Here is a 27,413-nt window from a genome sequence, read left to right on the forward strand (position 1 = left end):
CACTGACGTTATTGATCCATTTTGCGGGTGCATGGTCATCTTGGCCGCCCACGTAATACATCTGTCAGTTCCCTTATCATTGTGTATTCAACATCTGCCCACACTCCTCCCCTTGCTCCTCCCCCTCACCATTCATAAGCCAGCTTGAGGAGTATGGGCGTAGGTCTGATGAAGGTGCCGCACATGCTCCGAAACGCGTTACCACCCCCTTCTCTACACTGACACCACCAGCCTTGTGTGTCCCCCAGTGAATACAGGCTTCCCTGCTGCCTCCTCTTTCCAACACGCATGAGAACGCTTTACAGCTGCTGGACGGCTCTACACGGCTCTCTACCACCATGCTGAGGATGGATACATGCCACAGATGAGGACTCCTGATTTTATCATGTTTTTTAACACTCAACAATCTTGTAAGTGCTTTTAACCCTTTGCGCACTTTATTAAATTTCGCATACTGTATTTAGAGGCACCTTTTTTTTCCTTTTTATAACATTGTAACACTGCATAGTGCATTGGTAACATTGTAATTCTGCATAGTAAAATGGTAACATTGTAATTCTACACAGTGCATTGGTAATATTGTAACGCTGAGCATTGGTAACATTGTAATTCTGCATAGTGGATTGGTAATATTGTAATTATACATAGTGCATTAGTAACATTGTAATTATACATAGTGCATTGGTAACATTGTAATTATACATAGTGCATTGGTAAGATTGTAACGCTGCATAGTGCATTGGTAACATTGTAATTCTGCATAGTAAAATGGTAACATTGTAATTCTACATAGTGCATTGGTAGCATTGTAATTATACATAGTGCAAAGGTAACATTGTAACGCTGCATAGTAAAATGGTAACATTGTAATTCTGCATAGTAAAATGGTAACATTGTAATTCTACACAGTGCATTGGTAATATTGTAACGCTGAGCATTGGTAACATTGTAATTCTGCATAGTGGATTGGTAATATTGTAATTATACATAGTGCATTAGTAACATTGTAATTATACATAGTGCATTGGTAACATTGTAATTTTGCATAGTAAAATGGTAACATTGTAATTCTACATAGTGCATTGGTAACATTGTAACGCTGCATAGTGCATTGGTAACATTGTAATTATACATAGTGCATTGGTAACATTGTAATTATACATAGTGCATTGGTAACATTGTAATTCTGCATAGTAAAATGGTAACATTGTAATTCTGCATAGTGCATTGGTAACATTGTAATCCTGCATAGTAAAATGGTAACATTGTAATTCTGCATAGTGCATTGGTAGCATTGTAATTATACATAGTGCAAAGGTAACATTGTAACGCTGCATAGTGCATTGGTAACATTGTAATTATACATAGTGCATTGGTAACATTGTAATTATACATAGTGCATTGGTAACATTGTAATTATACATAGTGCATTGGTAACATTGTAATTATACATAGTGCATTGGTAGCATTGTAATTCTACAGACTGCGTTTGTAATATGTATTAAACATAATAACATCATCAAAACATCAAAACGAATTTTCCTAATTTCTGAAATAAATAGGCTGCCCCACACCCAAGGCACAGAATCCAGCACAGGATCCTTCGCATGCTCCGGCACAAGCACAATGGTTACTCAAGTCTAAATGAGTGTGGCTGAATGTGGCTTGGGTGTGATTTACGTGTGCACTAGCGCATGCAAGTATGGTGCATAACTGCACACAGTTAGTATAAAGCCGTTCATTACTATAGGCAGCGTACGATGCAGCATTTTGCAGCATGCTAACAAAAAGGCTGGCAGGCTGCAAGTCCCTGCTGTAAGAGAACATTTGAGGAAAGGAGATGTGTTTTTAGTGCCTCTAGTGAGAAATTTGAAGATGATTTTTTCCACAATGCCCACAGCTACAAAGATGAATGAGGAATTGTTTTTAGCCACTTCAATACCAGGCACTTAGACACCTTCCTAAGCCAATGTTCAGCTTTCAGCGTTGTCGCAATTTGAATGACAATTGCGCGGTCATGCTACACTGTACCCAAATATCATTTTGTTCCCACAAATAGAGCTTTCTTTTGGTGGTATTTGATCACCTCTGGGATTTTAATTTCTTGCACAACAAATAAAAAAAATAAAAATTTTGAAAAAAAACAAGTTTTTCTTTGTTTCTGTTAAAAATTTTTGTAAATAAGTAAGTTTTCTCCTTCAATGATGGGCACTGATAAGGCAGCACTGATGGGCACCGATGAGGTGGCACCAATGAGGTGGCACTGATGAGGTGGCACTGACAGGCACTGATAGGCGGCACTGATAGGTGGCACTGATGGGCACTGATAGGTGGCACTGGTATGCGGCACTGATGGGCACTCATAGGCGACACTGATGGGCACTTGTAGGTGGCACTGATTGGCACTTGTAGGCGGCACTGATAGGTGGCACAGATGGGCACTGATAGGTGGGCACTGATGGGTATGGATGGGCACTGACAGGTGGCACTGATGGGCTGCACTGATGTCACTGATGGGTGGCACTGATGATACTGATGGGTGGCATTGCTGGGCATCACTGATGCCTGTTAGTACATACTGGTGCCAATCAGTGCCCATTTGTGGGCACTGATTGGCACAGATCGGGCATAATTTGCACATGTGGATGGCCATGGGGTACATACCTGGCCATCCACATGTTGCCCCCTTCCCTGGTGGTCCTAGTGGCGTCCCTGGTGGTCCAGTGTGGTCATCTGAGGGGGGGCTGTGCTGATAAACAATCAGCACAGACCCCCCTGTCAGGAGAGCCGCCGATCAGCTTTCCTCTACTCGCGCCTGTCAGACGCAAGTGAGGAAAAGCCAATCAACGGCTTTTCCTGTTTACATTGTGATCAGCTGTGATTGGACACGGCTGATAACGTGGTAAAGAGCTTCCACCGAAAGCTCTTTACCAAGATTGGTGGAGTGGTGTGTCAGACTGACACACCGCTCCACCGATCGCCATGATGCGCTCCCCCACGGGCGCGCGCCAGCTGTTATCCTGAAGGACATCATTTGACGCCCAGTCAGGATAACTAAACCACCGCCGGCCGTCAATCTGCTATAGGCCGGGCGGGAAGTGGTTAAAGTGCTTTTACTGCTTGTTCAGTATATGAAAAAAATTTAAAGCTGAACTCCAGAATAAGCAATAATTGTCTAAATACAAGAGTCCCATATATTCCTACTTGTATTTTGATGTGTTTTGTGCATTTCTTCCAGATCTGTGCAGTAATCCAGTGTGAGACTTCCTATAATCAAGACCGCTTGCTGCTGCTCTCTCTCCTTGTGCAGGGGGACAGGTCTTAGCTCCGCCCCTCTCCTGTAGCTTTCTGCAGGCAGTCTGTAGTGGGTGGAGCCTGCTGGGCCCCTCCCACAGATCTGCACTGTGCACAGGCCAAGTACAGCACAGTGGCGATGTCACTGCTACTTTTATATAGTATTAATTGGGTTTGCAAAAGCATTTGTGCACATCAAGTTAATTTATTATTTGTGGCTATTAAGGAATATATTTAAACAAAAGTTTCTTTGCCCGGAGTTCAGCGTTAAAGCCCCCATTTTTCTATTCTGATAGAATTCCCTATAAGGGTCCATTGTTTTTAACGTGAATCATCTAATGAAGAATTTGATTCCCCGGTACTTCCAGCTGAGTCACAGATACTTTGTCTTATTCATCTTCTCTGAAGGTTTATGTAAGGTGGTAGATGCTTCCCTGGGCGATATACCAGATTATGTATCATCCATGGCTGCTTTGAGAGGTCAATGGACTTTATGCAGCCCTATTCATATCTGCTAATTGCAGGGGAGGCTGTTTTTCATATTGTGAAGGACAAATCCATGTTTTGGTGAATATACATACCACTGGCACTGTGAATAAAATGCAGTTTTTGAAGGCTATATTCATACCACCCCCTCCCCCCCCCCCCCCTCGTTCTCCCTCTTCTCCCCCCTTATCATTTTTAACCACTTAAGCCGCGGACCATTTGGCTGGCCAAAGACCAGAGCACTTTTTGCAATCCGGCACTGCGTCGCTTTAACTGACAATTGCGCGGTCGTGCGACGCTGCACCCAAACAAAATTGACGTCCTTTTTTTCCCACAAATAGAGCTTTCTTTTGGTGGTATTTGATCACCTCTGCGTTTTTTATTCCCTGCGCTATAAATAAAAAAAGAGCGTCAATTTTGAAAAAAATTCAATATTTTTTACTTTTTGCTATAATAAATATCCCCAAAAAATATATAAAAAAAAACATTTTTTTCCTCAGTTTTGGCTGATATGTATTCTTCTACATATTTTTAGTAAAAAAATCGCAATAAGCGTATATTGATCGGTTTGCGCAAAGGTTATAGCGTCTACAAAATAGGGGATAGTTTTATGGCTTTTTTATTATTAATTTTTCTTTTTACTAGTAATGGCGGTGAGCTGCGATTTTTATCAGGACTGCGACATTATGGCGGACACGTCGGACAATATTGACACATTTTTTGGGACCACTGACATTTTTACAGCAGTCAATGTTATAAAATTGCATTGATTACTGTAAAAATGTCACTGGCAGTGAAGGGGTTAACCACTAGGGGGCAGTGAAGTGTTAAGTGTATCCTAGTACGTGTTCTAACTGAAGGGGGGAGTGGACAGTGTAGGGGACATGACAGATCATCTGTTCATACTCTGTATGAACAAACGATCTGTCTGTTCTCCCCTCAGAGAACCGGAAACTGTGTGTTTACACACACAGATCCCGGTCCTCGGTGTACCCCGAGCAATCGCGGGAACCCGGCGGTGATTGCGACCGCCGGGCACTCGCTTCGGCTCCGTGGGCGAGCAGGGGGCGCGCACGCGCCCTCTAGTGGTCATCTATGGTACCGACGTACCATGACTGCGGTGGCTGGTCGGCATGCGGTTAAATGATATTATTGCAATATCTTTGCATGGAGTGACATTTTTGAGTTACTTACCATATGGTCACTAATATTTGGAAATTATAGATACCTTATCTACATAGTGATGTTTGACACGCAGCGGGGAGATTTCCATCTGCGGATATATTTTTATGCTGACAAGATAGTGAGACCTGTTGATTTTCAACAACCCCTGAATGTGTCCTGACGAAGCAAAACAGCGAAACGCGTTGACCCACAGGGGCTCACTGCTGTCTATATGGTGTTACTATTTTGTTCACGCCATACACTTATGTCTATTGTGTGTTATTTGTTTTTTAACCCCTTCCGGGCCACCCACCGTCGTTATACGTTGGTACTTTGAAGAGGAGTATCGTTGTTATGGTAGCAGATAGCTGCCATAACCCCAGTATCCTCTTCTTCAGCGGGCGGTCCGTTTTCAGATAAAAGTGGTCTCTGCGGCAGATTCGCCGCAATATCACTTTTATCGGTGGGGGGGAGAGGGCCCACCTCCTGCCACGCTCTGGTGTGCTCTGGTGCGCTCCGGTGCCCTCCGCCGCTTACCGGATCCATCGGCAGTGGCGGAGGCAATCGGATGTTTTCCCTAGCCTGACATGGAGACGAGTGAGGGGAAGATGGCCCCCACCCGTTTCCATATCATTGCAGGGCGGAAGCGACGTCAAAAACGTCACTTCCGCCCATAGCTCTTAAAGGGACATTTTTTTTCTTTGTATTTTTTTAAATGGCAAAATTTTATTTTATTTTTGTATTGCATTTCAGTGTAAATATTTGAGGTCTTTTTGACCCCAGATCTCATATTTAAGAGGTCCTGTCATGCTTTTTTTCTATTAAACATTCCTTGTAATAGGAATAAAAGTGACACTTTTTTTTTTTTAAACAGTGTAAAAATAAAAAATAAAAGGTAAAATAAATAAGAAAAAAATAAATTTTAAACGCACCCAGTCCCGACGAGCTCGCGTGCAGAAGCGAACGCATACGTGAGTAGCGCCTGCATATGAAAACGCTGTTCAAACCACACATGTGTTGCGATCGGTAGAGCGAGAGCAATAATTCTAGCCCTCTGTAACTTAAAATATGCAACCTGTACAATTTTTCAACGTCGCCTATGGAGATTTTTAAGGGTAAACGTTTGTCGTCATTTGTCGCCATTCCACAAGCGGGCGCATTTTTGAAACGTGACATGTTGGGTATCAATTTACTCGGCATAACATTTTCTTTCACAATATTAAAAAAAAAATGGGCTAACTTTACTCTTGTCTTATTTTTTAATTAAAAAAAAGTGTATTTTTTCCAAAAAAAGTGCGCTTGTAAGACCCCTGCGCAAATACGGTGTGACAGAAAGTATTTCAATGACCGCCATTTTATTCTCTAGGGTGTTAGGAAAAAAAATGTATAATGTTTGGGGGTTCTAAGTAATTTTCTAGCAAAAAAAAACAAAAAACTGTTTTTAACTTGTAAACAACACATCTCAAAAAGAGGCTCGGTCCTTAAGGCTCGATTCGCTGCAAAAACGTGGTACTTGCGTTTTGGATGCGGGTCCATTGAATTCTATTACATGCAAAACGCTGCATTTTGCATGAAAAAAGTCCCCGACCCTTTCCAAAAACGCAGAGGCACAAAAATGCATTGATGTGAACATGTTCCATAGGAACCCATGTTAAAATAAATAAATAAATAAATAATAAAAAATTTCTCTGCAAAATGCAAAATCCATCAAAAAACGCATTAGTGTGAATCAAGCCTAAGTGGTTAACTGCATGTGTATTGAATCCACCTCTAGACCATTGTGCCCGATGTTGCATTGTTGGGCATTACCGGCATAGTTAGTTTTGCTAAGCAAGGGCCAATCCCTTAATGAAAGAAATTGGCGTAATATCTCATAGGGAACTTCTAACTGCTAGAACAAGAGACTTGGCTTTTTATGGTATACGCTGCCAAAATATTAGCCCTCTATGTTGGATATTTTTTTGCCAATGCACGGTTTCTCACTTGTTGAAGGATGTTTACAGTATCAAGATATCAAGTGCTTCCAGTCCAAAGTAATTTAATGAAAGTATGGTAGAACAATTGATGATTTAATTCATTTGTATTTGTGTCTATCATTTAATTATGCTAAATAAAGTTGTTTGCAGCATGCATTGATTGAGTGGAGTACCATATAGTGGAAGGCTAGTTCATCCTGTATGTATTTTTTGCCCCTCTTTAGTAGTGTATGGAGGAAGTTGAGGTCAAAACTAGGTGTTTTAACCTCTGTTATTTAATTCGTAGCCTTACCACTGACTCCCTTCTTTCTGATGAAATAAATTATATAATGGACAACAGGTACCTTACTGGATTCCTGGACAGGTAAGTGTCCTTATATTAAAAGATTTCATCTACAGTAATTCCCAGAGTTCAGCTTTAAAGGCAATAATAGGCTAATTACATGTTGGTTATTGTAAATAAGCTCGGCTTAGGGGATGCCTCGCCTGTCAAGTTTCTAAGACTCCTGCTTGTAGAACTTCTGGAATGTGTTTTCACCACACTGATTTTTCCCAGATGTTGCAATACAGTGACCTGGTCTGCCATGACTAGAAAAGGACTTCTGCGCTCGACTGGTGCTGCGTCACTCGACTTTGAACTTATGTAAGTTGCAAGACAGACCTTCAAGGGAAATTCCACCTTTCCACCTCCTACCCTGTTTAACAATACAAACATGCCTGAACTGCCACACTGTAATACTATTTAAATTAAACGATCACAAAGCATATTAAACACCAATAACCCATTTGTTATGTAGAACCCTCTTAGGTAGGTGCTAGAGAGAGAATAATTTTTGGGGTTTCCCTGCCTAACAGGGGGACTGCCAGGTAAATTTAGGTGCTCTCTGCCTACCAGGGCTCAGTCGCTGCTCATGTTTGTTAGCCTGTTTCACAACTCGTCCAATAGAATAGGGCTTATTGGACAGTGGGATGAAACCTGACAAATGGGAGCATAGGCGTAGGTACAGCCCTGTCCATTGGCAGAGGAAGGTGCCTCAAGACATGCTGGGTGACTGTATATATGCCTAGAGGACATGTGCTCGGGGTCTTCGGCTGGAGAGCGGGGTTCCCAGGGGGAGAGGGTTGCTGCCCCTCCTCTGTACTGGCTGCCATGCGGCCTCAGGTAGTCAACCCGAGGGCCGGAGCTGCAGAAGCTGCAACCCAGATGTCCTGTAGAGCTAACTAGGGGGGAGACGCGTCTAGATGGATCTGTTAGTACAGATGGCTACTGTGAGTACAGATCTGTGTCTAGGGGCCTGTTCTGTGAAGACCATCCTGTCACGGAACGTCCCACACTCCGCTTGAGTGCTTCCGTCAGTATACCACTTCCTTGTAGTCTGGATACAGATATCAGATATTCCAACCTCTCTGAGCACAAAACAAGGCGACACTTGCTTGTTGTTAACATGGACTGACTCTTTATTTGAAATCTCACACAAATATATACACAGCAGAATGACTAAAACCTAACCTAATTAACATGAGCTAATTAACTAATCCTTTTATCCAGACTAAGTGACTACGTCTCCTAGCTCATTGACTATTCAACACACATTACCATAAACATCAACACAGGGTTAATTAGAACAAACAACAATGAGTTGAATACCCTTAGAACCTGTGGTAAGCCAGACTAAACTCATTTGCATTAAACACGTTATAGCTGACATCAGGTGAGTGGAGTTGATGACATTAGCATCTTCTCACAGTATGAGTCCCAACAGTATGACTCAGTCACTATTGCTACTATGGCAAATACAAGGTCCCCAGAGTCTGTGTGTCCTGGGGGACAAGGACCCGAAGCCAAAGTAACAACACCTCAAGGGTACCCCAAATGCCAGGGCCCATAATCTGTAGGCAAGAGGCTCACATTCAGCCCCCTCCAAAAGCCTCTATCCCGGGTGAGTCTGTCACACATCCCTCCTGGCTAGTGAAGTCAGTGGACAGGTATGACCTAAAGGGGATACTGGAGAGTGTCCTGAAGATGAGTGTTGCATTGAGTCTGCTGCCAGAGCGAGCAGAGGACTTATTCTTCCACGCAGCCATAGTGTGGTCCAGCAGAGAGCCTGCTATGCAATTCATATTAATGAGGTCAAGTGAGAGTTGTCCTCGTCTGTGCATAGTTCAAGTTGGAGTATCCCACTAATCGCTTCTCCTATCCAAGTTCTACCAAAAAAAACAAATACGTAAGACTGATTATTGGATGTTGAGCAGAAGAGTGTGAGGGTGATAGTGTGAAAATACCCAAGTGTCTGGCTGCAGGATAATCAGAGGGAGGCCCAGGGAAGACTATACTCAGCAACCCCTACAGGGGCAGTGCTACATTTATTTTTATCTGCAGCTCTGGATATTGACCTGATTGTCTTGTCTTGTTGACCACTTTCCCAGGAGAATTGCACAGTTTTTGTAAACCAAATAATTTGGTTTGCTAGATAACACACCAGCAACAGTGTTTAATCTATGTGTCTAAACACACATAGGCGTTTAGAGGCAGAAGAAAAACTCACTGCCAGTGCGTCCAGAAGCAGCAGCCTTTTGGCAGAAAAAAAACTCTTGAGATGAAAACTCCTTTAAAGCACACAGATATTTAATACTAGAGTGTGTGGAACTGGAATATATTCTTAAATATAACCAATCAATTAAAAAAATATAAATCTGATGTGTTTGGCCTCCAAATGAAAGCCTGGCCTCGTATTATAGCGTACCACAGAACATGTATAGCAGGTTCTTCCAGATAGCTGAATGGGACTTTAGATTCAGAGATTAGATTCAGGACATTAGAGGGAGAAAGTCTGAAACCAAACAGCTTCTGTTGCGCTGCCCCTTTAAAAAAAAATCTATAATGTCCTCTGACTTTGGTAGCAAAGAAATACACCCTATATTAGTGGAATTGAAGCTGTGCTCAAACCTGCCTGCCAGCTCACTATATAGTTGTAGTTCTTGTAACCCAAGAAGACAAACAAACAAAGGGGGTTTTGCTGGTTACATCAATGCACTATAAAGCCAGTGACTGTTAGCATGCATAATTTACTCCCGCTGCCTCAAGCACCACGACTAACTTGACAGGCAGACTTCTTCTGCTCCAAACACAGGCATCAGACTTTTTGCCTAATCACTCAGCTGCTCCCAACACACCCACCCGAGGCCTGAGCATGAGGGAAAGATCGCTTGGCCCTCTCCAAATATTTATATTCTCCTCCAGAATGCACCAGTGGTCATAACCCCCCTACTGGTTGTCTAGGGGAAATATGAATATTTATAAGTCAGTTTTACTGCAGTTTCTCATACTAATACCAGAGGTACCAGTAACGCCTACTAGCAGAAGGAAGGAACTTAAAGATCCAATGAATTTAGAGGAAAACCCAAATGAACAAGTAGAGTGTAAATCAGCTAAGTTGTCTAACACCCAGCAGAACTAAGTTTGACTAGTAGCCCCTGTTAAGGACAGGTTAGCTAGAATTGTTTTGGGTTATGAATATATCTTTCACCATGGCCAGACACTGAGGTTTGTATGCTGGTGATGTGGGCTGGCTTTGTCTAGAAAATAATGCAGTGGTGGAAGCCCTTTGCCCTCTAGGCCTGCAGAGAGGTTCTTTTGCTTTCCAGGCTCTTTGCCTGGGGGAGGGGCCAAAGCCGAGAAAATGTGTTTGTTTTCCTAACTACTCGTCTAGAGCTGTGGTTCCTAACAGTTTTTCACTTGGGAACCCAGTTTCAGCCCATTTCTAAAAACTGTACCCCTATCCATGGGGATAGGACAGGGTCAGAGTAGATGGTGGAGCCAAAATGTATTTAGTGGATTTGACATGCACCAAAATAATTTTCTAGGATCTGGGGGTCTTCTGGAGTTATGTACTTCTGTGGGATAAAGGGTTAGACATCTCTCCATGATGTGTGTCTGCGCCATGGAGGATTTAGATGGGGCATAGGTACAGCCTGGTGGGTTGCCTGTATGGTGCAGTTCAGGGAGTGTTGCAGCAGGGCCTTCGGGACTCTGAACCCTTGACTCAGGATTCCTCTTGACCCAGGCCTCTGGAGTAGTCCTCTAGGCGCAGGACACCAGACTCTGAATTCAGGGCCCTGGTCTCAAGACTCTGGAGTCCTCCGGACTTCTCTGGACTCAGGACTTTGGACTTTGGATTAAGGATCCTAGACTCAAGACTCAGGACTCCTCTGGACTTTACTATTCTCATGAGCCCAGACTGTAGACTCAGGACTTAGCACCCAGCACTCGGAACCCAACAACCAGCACTCACAGACCCCGTCTATGCCTCTGTTGCCTGATTTGAGGCAGCGCCACTCTTAAGGCAAGAGGAGGGCATATTCCTCCTCCAAGGACTGACTGCCAGCAACTGGAATTTTTAACTTATTTTTGGAAAACATGACCATGAAATTACTCCACAGATGTGCTGCACATGGTATAGCCGCTGATTCCTTTATGATTCCTCATGACCACATGCTATATTTTAGCATATGGACCAATGACCTAAATCCCCACTGCCACTGCCTTTATCCCCGTTATCAAATGTTTTTAAGTATCTCTAGGCATTCCCTAGGTTAGGAAACAAAGGTCTAGAGTGGGGGTCTCCAAACTTTCTAAGCAAAGGGCCAGTTTACTGTTCTTCAGATTTTAGGGGGACAGACTGTGGCCAGTGGCAGTAGAAAATACTCATTGGTTTTAGTGGAAGGAATATTGCCTTATTGTTGGTATCAGTGGGAGGAATAGTGCCCAATTATCGGTGTCTGTAGGAGGAAAAGTGCCACCACTGGTGTCAGTGGGAGGAATAGTGCCCAATTATTGGTGTCAGTGGGAGGAATTGTGCCCCATCATTAGTGTCAGTCGTGGATGGAATATTGCCCCAAGGGCCAGATAGAGGCAAGCAAAGGGCCACATCCGGCAGTTTGGAGACCACTGGTCTAGAGTTTCTCAAATTGGTCCGTGAGAGAGGTCTGAAGAGTCCTATCCTGGTCTGTTGTAGAGGCTGAAAATATTTAAAGGTAGGCATGTATCTGGGCCTACAGAGTTCAGTTGTGGCCAAGGAATAAGGAGTCCTATAGGTGGCCTGTTGTAGAGATCAAAAGATACTAAAGCATGTAGGAATTTCTGAGGTTAATTTTGAGTACCCTGTACCCCTAACCCTAACATTTAAGACATGAATTGCAAGAAATGGATTAAAGGATCTGAAGCCTGTCTGTTTGCCCACATTGGTGGGTTGGTGAATGTTTGGGTGCAGCTAAAGATCAGGATACCAACATGAAAAGCAAGAGAGTCCATTAAAATCTACAAGCTCCTTCCGGAGTCATTGCTACACAAGAATAAAAGTTTTTTTGCTATAGTGGTCCTTTGAATGTTTATTGATAATGGTCACTACAAGTCTGTGGATCAAGTCTGACTGGACTGAAAATAGATCTTTTATAAGGTAAATTGAGCTTTTCTTAGTGATCATTAATTGAGGTTAACAATCACATTCCCTACAAAAGATTTGTAATGGCATTTACAAAAGAGACAGTCATCAAAAATAGAACTGACAGCAAGTAAAAACACAATTTCTGTAAAAAGTATTTGCTTTTAGTTAAATTTTACATTAATAACTCAGAATGTGTACTTACTGAAAATAGACTGTAGCTTAACCAAATCATACGCAATCCTGTTTTTATTAGAACATGATTCACTGTATACCCAATTATGACGCTACTATTGATGGCATACACAGTAGCTACTTGAGGGGACTTGCAATTGGCTAGTAATGGCGCCAAAGCACATGTCACTGCCATGGTTCTTCTTCTGAAAAGTGGCCCTCCTGCTTGATGCTTTAACCCATGGCAGAGGCCTCCTCACAACATTCCTGGCCATTAACCTTTATATCCCCAAAGGAAGGAATGTCCACACAAACTTAAGGTTGCTGCACTTTACTGTTGGAAGGTGGCACAGACAGTCACATCACATCGACATGCTATCTTGGGTTGCTTGACAGTTTATTTAGTGGACAGTCAGCAGTAGTCACATGCGAAAGCATCATGCAGCACTTTTAGTAAACCATGTTCCCTTAAATAGTCTCTCTCCACCCAGGGACTTTAGTATTCACTGAGATAGGATCTCTGCAGTCACTTCCTCCATGGGTACACCTCTCCTGGGACCCTCCAGGGGGGATCGCTTCACTCCAGGGAACTCTTGGCCTGGCCTAAAAGGCCTTTTGCAACCCGCCCTAGCCCCCACCTCCATAAGGGTCAGGAAGTCTAGAGTGGACTCTTCTGAGTGAAGGTCTACCTCTCTCTGGCCTCCAGCCCTGTCCAGGGCCTCCACTTGATGGCTACATATGCATAGTTGTGAGGTTGTCTGGCTCCCATACCCCAACTGCTCTAAGGCTCCTTGCAACCTGGAGTGTATGTGGGGACTGACTCACCCATGACATCACTACAGGAGGTCTCTAACTAAAAGGGGCCTAGCACCTGATGATGACCATGTGTTTTCTACAACTAGACACTATTCTGAAGCAGAGCCACCTAGTGGCAGACTAGCTAACGTCACCTTACATACTCACATGCTTTCTGAAAATTATTTTTCAATCAGCATTAAAGCCTATTTCCTGGTTAAATATTTATTTTTGTAAAATGTCCCCCGGGTGCTATTTAAATTAAAAAAAACAGCTCAGGCTGCAATACCCACCTTAATCTGGAGCGGTCAGTACCTCTTCTCTGCCACAAGATGTCCTCCGGGACTCTACTGTGAAAGCAGATTGTCATGGTTTTGACCCCTGAGGAGGCATCACTGCTGCACCCTATAATGATGCAGCGGGTGACATCTATATTGATCACCCAGCCTGGAGAAGAGGCAAAGATAAAGAGGACCCTGCACCATTGCATGAGCAACCATAAATATTTTGAAAAGATCTTTATTAAAACAAAAAAAAGCAAAAGAATTTAGCCAGTAGGGGCACATGGGGGAAGGGTGGTACATTTTTGGAAGGGAAGGGGGCATTTAAGCCTATCCATCCTTTATCTGTTACTTGCAGAAGGTCTCATCCTCATCTAATGTAAATCCAAACACTTAGGGGTGTATTTATAAAAACATCTGCACATGCAATTCGCTCAGCTGAATGCTTTTCATTGATTTAAAATGGGAAATACCGCATTTGGCCTCTAGATAGCACTAAGTATCATAGGAATCCCTCACGATACTTAGTGCCATCTAGTGGCCAAATGCTGTATTTTCCATTTTAATCAGCACAGAAAATCGCATGATAACATTTGCCCTTTGCCCTATTTGCACAGAACGAAAGTATGTGCACTTTCCCTTGGCAAATTGCTAGGCAAATAGTTTTTTTGCAGCTGCTCCTGTCTCCCAAAAATGTTCTCTGACATTTTTAAACAGCATGCACCTATTTTAATGCTATTTTACCGCGAGTTTTGTGAGAACCTGGCGCGTCTCCAGTTTAGTTATCGGCATCCTTTCAGGAAAAAAAAGGAACATAGTGAGCCGAGAGATATTTTTAAACTCTGCAATCAAATGCTGATCACAATAATATACAGTTGGTAAAAGCGGTTCACTCTCAGTTCCCTTGGTAACAGAAATAAATTCTTCTGATTAGTGAATGGAATTTTATTGTATTAAAGTCTCCCTAACAAAAGACGCTGAGGCTGTAAAGCTACCGTGTGACCGTGTAGATAATGGAGACCAGAGGTCAGAAGGGAGATTGTAATTGTAGTCTTGGGTAAAATAATGATTTTAACATTTACCATATTTGATCAGACACAAACTTGCCTTTCACCTATGTTCAAAAGTGTTAACCACACGGGTGGGGAGGGCAGCCATATTGGCGTTCTGCTCAAAGTGACCCCATAAGTGGAAATGCAACACGTTAAACCAAGTGGCATCAGGTGGGTTCTTCTTTTGGGGGGCGGCAAACAAAGAACACCCCCCCAGCGGCGTGGCACGGCACTGAAATAGCACCCCCCCTCCCCGGGCGGTCCAACACTTATCGGCGTGGCTGTGGGGTTCTCTCCTCCTCTCCTGGAGTTACCCGTGGCAGCTCCGGTGTCCGCTCCTTCAGCTTCCTCCGCCGTGTGTCTCCTCTTCCGCCAAAGCGCTAGGCATCCAATAGGAACGCCTGACGCTTTAGCCAAACGGGAAACAAGTCTCACAGACCTGCTGTCAGGGCTGGGCTCAGCCCTTCCTTCTCTGAGCTGGCCGCTCAGCTGTTGGCTAATTGCCAGCTCCTATCTCTCCACAGTTACTCAGCTGTTGATGATATCCTGCTCGTCAGTCCTACCTACTTAAGCCGTCCAGTCCAGAGGAGCTCTGCCTTCGCCTACTGTCAGAAACCATGAAATCAAGCCGAGACAGAAGTACAGTTAAATCACACTTGTTTAATAAAAAAAGTAAAAAGAACAAACGTAGCCAAAACATAGCCAAAGTTTAGTAACCGGAACGGATAGTGAGCCAAGCCAGAAGTCAGGGATCAATGTAGTGGAACAGCAAGCAGGATATGGAGCCAGAAGGGATGTCAGCAAAGCAAGTCTTGAACAGGATCGCAGGATGTGACCAAGGTGAAGGCAGAGCTCCTCTGGACTGGACGGCTTAAGTAGGCAGGACTGACAAGCAAGATATCATCAACAGCTGAGTAACTGTGGGGAGATAGGCGCTGGTAATTAGCTGAGCGACCAGCTCACCAGCTCAGAGAAGGTAGGGCTGAGCCCAGCCCTGACACCTGCCTCCTGATTGGCGTGGAGGAACTTTAGTGTGAAAATAGCGAAAATTAATTCGCTATGGTCACACAACTGGGTGGCCTTGAAGCACAATGCTATGCGCTCTGAGGCCACCCTTTTTTGAAGCCTATCAGAGCCTCTGGCTCTAATAGGGAGCTTCAAAAATACCCCCCCCCCGCATTGGAATCCATGGTCCAGCGCCACTGATATGTAGATCAGGGGGCCGGAGGAATGGATAGGGGAGGCGGCGCCCGAGCGCCCTCTATGTATGGGCCACCACTGGTTAAACCCAAACTCCAGGCACATATAAAAGGGACAAAGTGTTATCAGCTTCTATCAGCTTACTTCAGCCCCTGTACAATAGAGCTCCAACTGGAGAAAGAGAAGCAGCACACAGGAGCCAATCAGTTGGGCTGCAGTGGAACTAGCATGCCCTTTATAACAGAAAGAGCCAAAGTTAGATTTGCCTAACAACCTATGCTGGAAGGCTGCTACGTTCACCCCCCTCTTAAAATAGGCCCTGTCCTCCTGAGCCAAACCTTGTGACAAAAATGGTCTTGTTTTCAAGAGTGAAGTATTGTTAAACTCCCTTCCGCAAAAAAGTTTTATTCCTATTGTGGGGTCACCAGTACGGTATTTGTATATTGAAATCATATCCCCTCTCAAGCGTCTCTTCTCCAGAGAGAATAAGTTCAGTGCTCGCAACCTTTCCTCATAACTAAGATCCTCCAGACCCTTTATTAGCTTAGTTGGCCTTCTTTGTACTCGCTCCATTTCCAGTACATCCTTCCTGAGGACTGGTGCCCAGAACTGGACAGCATACTCCAGGTGCGGCCAGACCAGAGTCTTGTAGAGCTGGAGAATTATTGTTTTATCTCTGGAGTTGATCCCCTTTTTAATGCATGCTAATATTCCGTTTGCTTTGTTAACAGCAGCTTGACATTGCATGCCATTGCTGAGCCTATCATCTACTAGGACCCCCAGGTCCTTTTCCATCCTAGATTCCCTCAGAGGTTCTCCCCCCAGTGTATAGATTGCATTCATATTTTTGCCACCCAAATGCATTATTTTACTTTTTTCTACATTAAACCTCATTTGCCATGTAGTTGCCCACCTCATTAATTTGTTCAGATCTTTTTGCGAGATCTGATGTGATGTGGGGACCTCTGACGGAAAGGGGCATTCTGATAGGATGGGGTCCCCTGATATGAAGGGGGGGGGGGCACTGATATAATGGGAGGGGCTCTAATGTGAAGGGGGGACTCTGATATGATGGCAGGCCTCTGAAAAAATTTTACCAGGGTGTAGGATGTCTAGCTTATGTCCCAAAACACCAACTCACCTACATCACCTTTTCTAACTACTGACCCATTCAAATAGTATACAGTGGTTGCCCCAGATGGTTTGATCTGACCTCGAGCCACCTGATGGGTCTCCCCGGGAAGCCCTTCAGTAAATATCGGTCTTAAGTTGGCCATAAATGTTAACCTAACCCCATCTGTGGCAAGCAGCATGTTGCCCAGGGCTGGGACAAGGGGTGGGCAGGAGAGTCTGCTGCCCTGGGCGCAATGGTTTATTGCAGGGATGGGGATTCCTGTGCTATTTAGTTCTGTTACAAGGCTGACAGAAGTAGTGACAGTGACATGACCGCTAACCCTAATCCTAAGGAAAGGCATTTTTGCCCTGGGCGCTGGATGACCTTGTTTCGCCACTGATGGTGCCAACTATTGTATTCTGACAGCTGGGGCTGTCAAAATACCCCAAAAGTGCCTGCATCTGATTGAATGCATATGCTGTTCAGCCCAGAGTTTTATGACTTTTGTTGAGCCCGGTAGTGCTGACATGGCCACCCACAAAATACATTTTGGCTGATTCAGAAGGAATCATATGAAATTTGACTGCGCATGGTCAGCTTTAGAGGTCCAGTTTTGCTTACTTTACCGGAGTGAACTGACTTGACTCGCAATCTGCAATAAATAGTCCGGTCTGCACTCCGGAACCCCTTCAGGACCATATTTAGACGCCATTATGTAACAAACACACCGCGGGGCTCTAGGAGCGGTGCACTCAGTTCTCGCCTACGCTTTTCCCTTTCAACGTTTAACTTTCAGAACACTTTTTGTTTTTCTTTCTTTAAACGAAACAAATAAAAGTAACACTTTGAAACACCATGGAGCTCAGATTAATCCCACATACCTAGGTCTGTCGCTTTAGTACCACAATATAAAAAGCAGCAAGTGAAAAATTCTTCAATAATCCAGCCTGGTGGGTTTAACGCAACAATGTACAGAGGGAGCCGGGCTCAGATGGAAAACAAATGACATTCAATTGGAAGCTCAGTGCTGCCCCCCCCACCCCCCTTCTCGTCTGCTAATCTGGCTAGCTGAAGACCCTGTCACCAACCTCACAAACCGAAGGCTCAGAAAAATCAAGTATTTTAAATGCTTACCTGCAGCATTTTTCTTTGGCTTCTTTCACATTAGCGATACTGCTTACCGGGGTGGATCTCTTTTCAGAGGAAGGTATAGCAGTGGCCGACAGCTGTTCAGGAGGCGCTACTGCAGTGTTTACTTCTCAGTCTAGGAAATAGGTGCTAAACCGTGAGGGTGGTTAAACAAAGATGGCTTCCCCCAAAACTAGGAACAAGTTTGTAGTTCCACTTCTCAGCTTTCATACATACAGTATCTCACAAAAGTGAGTACACCCCCTCACATTTTTGTAAATATTTTATTCTATCTTTTCATGTGACAACACTGAAGAAACGACACTTTTCTACAATGTAAAGTAGTGAGTGTACAGCTTGTATAACAGTGTAAATTTGCTGTCCCCTCAAAATAACTCAACACACAGCCATTAATGTCTAAACCGCTGACAACAAAAGTGAGTACGGTACTTTCCGTCCCCACTGTATATATATATATATTGTAGCAGGGCGGTACCTTACTAGGATCCAGGTCTAATAAACAGCCAGTTCAGTAATGAGTCAGCTGTGTTCTGGGCTTTAAGTAATCACCAGACCAAGGCTCTAGGCTCCCAGTTGGACACGACACCACCCTGCAGACAGGAGGTCTGTGCATGGGAGTTAGTAGGGCTTCACCTAGAAGAGAGGTGGGAGCCAGTGTAGCACGAGGCTACTTGCTGTACGCACGGAGGTGCTGAGCGTCCGGTCTGTGGGAGACAGACCAAGGCCCTAAAGTGTAAGGCCCCTTTCACACGATTGGACCGTTCAGGTCCGCCTGTCAGTTTTGACGGTGGACCTGAACGGGCGCTCCATGTTAGTCTATGGAGCTTCAGATGTCAGCGGAGACATGTCCGCTGACATCCGACCCCGTCTGATCCGCTAAAAGCAGACGGATGGCCCTACGTCCAGGTTCGTCACTGGCGGATCGGATCGGGTGAGATCTGATGAAAATGGACATGCTGTCCGTTTTCATCCGATCCCTCCATAGGCGGCAGCGGCGCCTGACAAGCCCCCCCCTGCTCAGTGAGCAGAGAGGGACCTGTCATCCGCCGGCTCAGCGGAGATCAACGGGCAGATCTCCCGCTGAGCTGGCGGACCGAGGCGGGCTCCGTAGAAACGGAGTCCGCCTCGTGCGAAACGGGCCTAAGGCCTGAGCTGGAGAGCTGCGTTTACAAGCCAGGAGGGCTGAAAATCGTTTACTTTGGTAGCAGGACTAAAATACTGAATACCCCTCTTCTGTGTTTGTTTTCAACTTTCTTTTAAATAAAAGTGGGCAAAACCAGCCCTGAAACGGATAAAAGCGAGTGGTGGTGTCCTTAAAGCGCTACACTTGGAGTGAACCCCTGACAATATAAAAATATATATTGGGATGCTGAGACCTGTTGGTCCATCTTTTAAAGCTGTTACACCAATAAAAGCTTTGTAATCTTTTAAATACACATTTCTTATTGGTTAATTTGGTGCCTTAAAGTCCCCCCAAAAAAAAATCCTTGTTTGCAACTCGGGAGACCACATTCTAGGAGTCTTGTTGGGTTCTACTGGGCACACATGGACAACAAAAAGTAGACGCCGGCCACAGGATCCAAAAATTGCATTGTGTGGTGGCCAGGACTAGCCAAGTATGGAGCTGGGGAGATACAGAGCAGGTTAGATGAGCTCAATGGGGAGCAGACAAACTGGGAAATTTTAAAAAACTGTGTTTGAAAGCTTCCCTACCCTTTAAGGACTTTGAGAAAGCTGATGGAAACTTGTTAAACACCTCATAACACTGTTACTAAAACGATATCAGTATTTGTTGTTTCCACAGGTTACAAATGGTGTGATGTTTTATCTCATCCCGATTTGCTCATCTGTGCAGGGACCAGTGACTGGCACTGAGCACTCTGATAAGAGCTATCACGGTTTCTAGGCTGGACTGTTCAAATATTGTACAGGGGACGGTTACTGGAAGTTTGGGTAAACAGAAGATGAATATAATCCAATCTGATATCAATGGCGAACACCCATAAAGGCCATAAGCATGACTTGGTGTTAAAGTGAATTCGTCATAGAGAAAACAAAGTCAAGGAGACTGAAGCAATGCTGAATCAGAACAGTGCTGAAATTTCACGACATTATAGCGTAACATTCTCAACCAAGGTTTCATGGAAATCTAGAGTTTCTCCAGCGCAACCGTTCTCAACTTTTTTAACCCCAGAGAAAGTCTTGAAATAATTTTCGGGTCTCAGGGAACCCCTTCTAAAACCAGTACATTGTTGGGTCAGTGGAAAAAATGCCCCTTACATTGGTGACCATTGTGAAGAATGTGCCCTTACGGTAGTGGTCAGAATGCCATCCCTACAGACAGCTAAAAAGGTGCCAAGTGGTGTTGGACTGGAACTATTCATCAAATGGGAGGTCAGTCAGCCACAACTTAAGAAACCTCTGCAGGAACCCCAGGTTTTCACAGAACCCTGGTTGAGAATGTATTTTCCAGAGGTTGCTTGGAGTTTCTTGAGCTGTGGCTGCTTGACCCCCCAGTTGATAGTGCATCCCTATTTTCATTAGCAACACTACTTGCCAGAATGTAGGAGGCATTTTTCCCAATGACCCCCATGAATTGGATTTGGCAGGGGTTCCCCGAGACCTAAAGATTATTTCAGAGATTCCTCTGGGGTTAAAAGGTTGAGAAAGTCTACTATGGAATCTTTCTGCATTGTAATACATGTTGAACTGTGTTGGACCCACATGTTGTGTATATCATAGAAATGGTGTGGGAAAGGCATTGACAGCACCACATCCCTGAGAATATGTATGATTAACCCAGAAAGAAAAAAGTGTGTAACTTTAGAGGGGCTATCAATCCTCAGGAATTGATAACAAACACTGATATCTTAAAAAAAAATAGTTTTTGAGAACTACCACTTTATTATCGTTCAGATGTTGTATGATTAGGAAGAGGTGGTTTAGTTATCATGTAATGTGACACCGTTGCTTGATATTTACCTGTAAAAATTTGTACCTTATTGTCTTGTCTAAACTTTTTTTTTTTTTGATCCAAAGAAAACTTTATTAATGCCAGCCCAGTACAATATAGCCAAGCAGTACATTTCAGTTATTGTGCAAAATCAATCAAAAACAGGAAATTCACGGTCCACAAAATACATGCCAGTAAAACCAAAGTCATTACAATCAACTTATCAACCCGAACACAGACATATCGGAACATCATGAGCAATGTACCCAAGTTGAGCATCATACAACATTCAACTCTAATGCCCCGTACACACGGTCGGACATTCCAACAACAAAATCCTAGGATTTTTTCCGACGGATGTTGGCTCAAACTTGCCTTGCATACACAAGGTCACACAAAGTTGTCGGAAAATCCGATCATTCTGAACGCGGTGACGTAAAACACGTACATCGGGACTATAAACGGGGCAGTAGCCAATAGCTTTCATCTCTTTATTTATTCTGTGCATGCGTGGCACTTTGTCCGTCGGATTTGTGTACACACGATCGGAAATTCCGACAACGGATTTTGTTGTCGGAAAATTTTATAGCCTGCTCTCAAACTTTCTGTGTCGGAAAATCCGATGGAAAATGTGTGATGGAGCCTACGCACGGTCGGAATTTCCCATAACAAGGTCCTATCACACATTTTCCGTCAGAAAATCCGACCGTGTGTACAGCCTGTCCATGACCAGATCAGCCGGGGCAAGCCCAGAGACATCCAGCCATGGAGCCCATAACTTTTGGTATTTACGTGAACATTCCCTATGTTGGTAGATAATTTTTTTCTATCCACAAGGTATTACCAACTGCAATGATCCATTTCTTGACTGTAGGAGGGTTTTCTAAAATCCAATGTACCATTATAAGCTTGCGAGCTAAGAATAAAGTCACAATTGCCTCTCTAGTGTGATTCTCCCAATCAAATTCATCCAGTATGCTAAGCAATCAGGGTTCGGGGTCCAGAGGCAAAGAAACCTGGTAGATCCTGTTTAAAGTGTCTACCACCCGTCTCCAATACGTGTGTAATTTTTGGACACCTCCACAATAAGTGGATCAGATCACAGTGATCACGCTTGCATCTAGAGCGCATTGAAGTAGACAGAAAACCCATAACGTGCAAGTGAAGTAGACCCTCAAAAGAATATGTAGCTGAGTCAATCTCTGTGTCACGTTCAATGAGCAGGTCACTACAGTTTTCAGGGCTTCCTCCCACTGATCCACTGTAAGCTGGCCAATGTCCCCCTCTCACTCCTCCCGCACTCTTAGAGGGTGCTTTTTCGAGAAAGATTGAAGTAGCATGATGTAATTGTCTAAACTTCTTTAATAAAAAAAATGATTGTAAAAGAAATAAAATGAGTATTTGCTTTGCTTTTGGCTTCAGAATGTAAGGTTCTTGAGAACTTCTCTAGGTGATTTTTGGCACTCCTTTCTTTTCTTTTATAAAGTTTTATACTTGACTTTTGGAACATACTTATACATGGGATCTCCTGTTCAGTGGTATGTTTTTCCCTTTGTGGGATATGTACATTGGGTGCCTCTGGTATTGTCTTATTTTGGAGACCTGGCTAAGTTCCTCTCTCGTTTTGATCATAGGGTCTTAAGGTGTGTTGACTTCATGGTCTAAGTCCCCCTGATGCCCGTCTGACCTCCTTTGGCCGTAATACTCCTCCCCTGGTCTGGGTTTGTACAATGCAATTCATCTTAATCTTATTTGACCTTTGTAAGTAGGATTCATTTTTCTGAAATGCATATGACAATTATATTATGCCTATAAGTTAATTATATTATGCATTATAATCATATATATGGTTTTCAAATGTTTATGAATGTATATACTGTATATATATATATATATATATATATATATATATATATTTTTTTTATATTTGTGTCACTAGCACTAGCACCTTGAAATCTCCTGAAGAAGCACAATCCATGAAACATGTTGAGACGCAATATCTTTCTGCCCCTGCTCTTCAGCAATAGTATGCTATGTGATTTTTTTTCATATTTTTGTGCAACATATGTTATTACGAAATTGGTGGTCAATTATAATATCATTGCAATGGGAATACACAAGGTGTTTTGTCTTGTAATATGATCATTTTTACTGTATGTTAATTATATTATGCATTATAATCATATATATGGTTTTCAAATGTTTATGAATGTATAAATGTATTTTTGTCACCAGAACCTTGAAGTCTCCTGAAGAAGCACAACCCATGAAACGTGTTGAGACGTAATATCTTTCTGGTCTCGCTCTTCAGCAATGATATGCTATGTGATTTATTTTTTTTATATTTTTGTGCAACATATGTTATTATATACATATGTTATTATGTAATTGGTGGTCAGGTCAATTATGATATCATTGCTGGGGGGATACACATGGTGTTTTGTCTTGTGATATGATCATTTTCTATGGCTATTATTATTATCATTATACAGGATCTATATTGTGCCAACAGTTTGCACAGCGCTTTGGCTATGTATGCACATTTATTGTTATGACTGTATTTTGTTGGTCACCTTTTTAACATACAAATCCTAATAAAATAATGTTTTTTTTTTTAGATATTAATGTTTGTTAGCCTTTCTTGAGCTTTTATAGCACCTTGAAAGTCCTATACTTTTTTCTTTCTGTGTTTCTGTATTATACACGTTGTATATGTGATTTCGGCATGCTCATATTTAATGGACCCAATGCATATCCAAACAGCTTTCCCTGACTGTTTAATGATAACCCATTAACTGTGTTGTGGTGCGCTGGGGGGGATAAAGGGTCAAGTACCTTGTAAGGTGCATGGATGTTCTTTGATAACCTATAGGAAATATGTCCACAGGGACTACAAGGTGCACCAGACAATGCAAGTAATAACAAATGCATATGTGTAAATGTGTTCTTTGAATGGAGTGAACCAAACCTGCTGATCTACAGCATTTCATTCTGCATCCACAGCATACATGTAATCAGAAAAGATATTTCTATATTGTGTTACCCTGCTATACAGCATTCATCTTTCTTCACGTGTGTCAGCAAAAATGTAATATATATTAACATGACCATACTGTAATTTTGCACAAGCTATTTGCACCTACAGTGATTTAAGTTCTAAATATGCAAATACATTCCCCTGCCACCCTTTTAATTACAGTTATTAGTTGTCAATGAAAAATAAATAATAATATAATATGATTTTTTAATACTGTACTTGTATCTGAAAATTACAATATTAAACAGATGAACATTGCCACCATGACGCAGCAGTAGCGTGTGCAGTGTCATGTGGAGGCTAAAGGCTTATTTTGTCAAAGAAGCTTCAAGTCTGAGTGTGATCACTAGATACAGGGCCACTAATAAGGCAGTACAGCCAGCCCACCTGTACTGGGCCCAAGTTCCATCAGTTCAAAAGGGGGATCCAGGCACCTGCTGAGTAGGAGGGCTGGTTGTACTGTCTAATTGCAGACAACATTCCCCTTCTTTCCTCCCCCCTGCAGCACTGCCAGCTTCTCATCATCTTTCTCCCTCCAGGTTCACTGCCGGGAGATTGGTTCTAGCACATGCGTCTCTTCCATCTGCTGTCTGGCCCCCCTGTGTGCCTCTTTCCTCCGCAGTGCTGCTGGCTTCCCTCCAGCCTCTTCTGCCGACAGCTGCTGCAAGCTCACAGGAAGTTTTTTTAGGATGGAGAGCGGGGGGAAAGGGTCAGTAAATATATAATTTATTGGCCCCTTCCTTTCCTAAATGAACACAGTGAGTGATCGGTACCAATCACTCCTGTGTCCATTCATCACTGACGCATAGTAAATGGTATTTATCATGCTTCAGTTTGTGAATAAGCAAGAAGCCTCAGAGCACTTTCAATTCATTCATCTGAGGCTGCAAAGAAAGGCACTGATAAATCTATGTCCAGTTCTGGCTGGGGGGGGGGGCTGTATGGGGCCCTGTGATTTCTAACAGCAGCCCTGACTGGAAGCACTTAGATTGGTTCCAAATCATCAGTTTGGACCTGGGCAGTTAGTGTATCAGCTGGGATTGGGAGCCACCAGCCGTGCAAAGGGTTCTCATGTGTCTCTCAAATAAAAGATGTTTATTAATGTATACTTCACACTTGAAACCCTGCTGAGAAACACTAAAGAGGAGTTCCATCCGAGGTCCATTAAAAAAAAAATTAAAAGTCAGCAGCTACAAATAGTGCAGCTGCTGACTTTTAATTGGACACTTACCTGTCCCAGGGTCCAGCGATGCGGGGGATCGAAGCCCCGCTCGTCTCCCCCTCCGTTCAGCGGCGCCGGCATTGCAACTGTGGGTGCCGGGCTGTGGCTTCGCAGCCTGGCACCCACTGCGCATGCGCGAGCGGCGCCGAGCGCCGTGATTGGCCGCTCAGTCACCTGGGACCTGTAATGGGTCCCAGATGATTGACAGGAGGGAGGGAGCAGAGCTGAGCCCTTCCTGTGCCAAGGGGGGAAGTGATGTCACCAGCCCAGGCACTGGAAGAGGCAGACTATGAGGGACCACCTAGCAACAGGCATTTAGAGGTAAGTAAAAAAAAATTAAAAATATCCAAATGTTTTTTTGTATTTTTTTTTTAGGATTTTTCATGTAGTTTTTTTTTTTTGGGTGGAACCCTACTTTAATACAGCAATGGTGGTTGGGAATGGGTTAAAGATCAACTCATTTTTATAAAGTGGAGAAACTGTGGCACTTTTGTCAGGTTTTTATTGTTGTCTAGGTACCCAATTGGAAGACCTTCCCTCCTTCTCATGCCCCGTTCACACGGTCGGACATTGATCGGACATTCCGACAACAAAATCCTAGGATTTTTTCCAACGGATGTTGGCTCAAACTTGTCTTGCATACACACGGTCACACAAAGTTGTCAGAAAATCCGATCATTCTGAACGCGGTGACGTAAAACACGTACGTCGGGACTATAAACGGGGCAGTAGCCAATAGCTTTCGTCTCTTTATTTATTCTGAGCATGCGTGGCACTTTGTGCGTCGGATTTGTGTACACACGATCGGAATTTCCGACAACGGATTTTGTTGTCGGAAAATTTTATAGCCTGCTCTCAAACTTTGTGTGTCGGAAAATCCGATGGAAAATGTGTGATGGAGCCCACACACGGTCGGAATTTCCGACAACAAGGTCCTATCACACATTTTCCGTCGGAAAATCCGACCGTGTGTACGGGGCATTAGAGACAGAATGTCACAGGCACAGGAAGTTAAGAAAAATCTTCCCAATGGTGACAGTGACAGCAACAGCCAACAACAACACTTATGTTTTTCTTTGATCCTATGGGGCCCCGACAATAAGATCTCACTATACTGGGTTTTCTGTTGTCATCATTGCATAATATAAAACTATGAAAACAGTGGAAGGTTTTGAAATGTTCATGTGGGTGTGTTCCAGTATCATAAACTATAATATTTACTTACACCTCCAATCCTGCTAATTAAACATTTCCAGATAATAGGCCCTTATCAGACTTTTTTCTTTATTTGATCAAAGTGTTTGACGTAAGTCAGTATTTTTGTTTCCACTTCACAATGCAATGACATGGCAACGAATGTCCGGACATTTTCGGAGCTCCTTGTCCAGATTCTCCTTGTGTTTATGGGAGACTAAAACTCATTTTTTTTGGTCTATTTTTTTAAAATCCTATCTCTGGAGATTCACAAACCTCCTTCCCACACCTAGTCCCCAATTTGGAAAAAAAAAAAAACTTCTGTTGTCCTTATCCCTCATGCTGGTGCCTCTTCGGGGTGGAGAGACCAATGATCCAGTGCTGCAGTTCATGCCCATGCCAACCAGACGCTTCCTCATGACTCCGTCACACCATGCAGGGGTCTTCAAGTTACAGCCCTCCTGGTGTTAAGGAATTGTATGTCCCATGAGGTCTTTCAAGACTCTGACAGCCACAGGCATGACTCCCATAGGCATGAGGAGACTTGTAGTCCATAAACAGCTAGAGGGCCACAGTTTCGAGACCCCTGCAAGCCTTTAAAGAACCCACCACTGGACAGTCAATGGAAAGCGTCCATATCACCCAGGCAGTGATGTCTGATGACGAAAGGAAACCCGGAAACGCAAGGTGTAATGTGCCCACCCCAACCAGTCCTTTGCTCTTGGCTCCATCCGACCATGCAGGGGTCTTTAAGTTACAGCCATCTAGGTGTTGAGAAGCTGCAAGTCCCGCGAGAACACACTTGCACAATAATGATACTGCAACCCAAAGCTATATATCTGTCTAGTTGGTTATGTCAGACTAACTATGAGTAAGGCCTT

This window comes from Aquarana catesbeiana, linkage group LG07 (assembly GCF_042186555.1).
Source record: "Aquarana catesbeiana isolate 2022-GZ linkage group LG07, ASM4218655v1, whole genome shotgun sequence".
Lineage (NCBI taxonomy): Eukaryota > Metazoa > Chordata > Amphibia > Anura > Ranidae > Aquarana > Aquarana catesbeiana.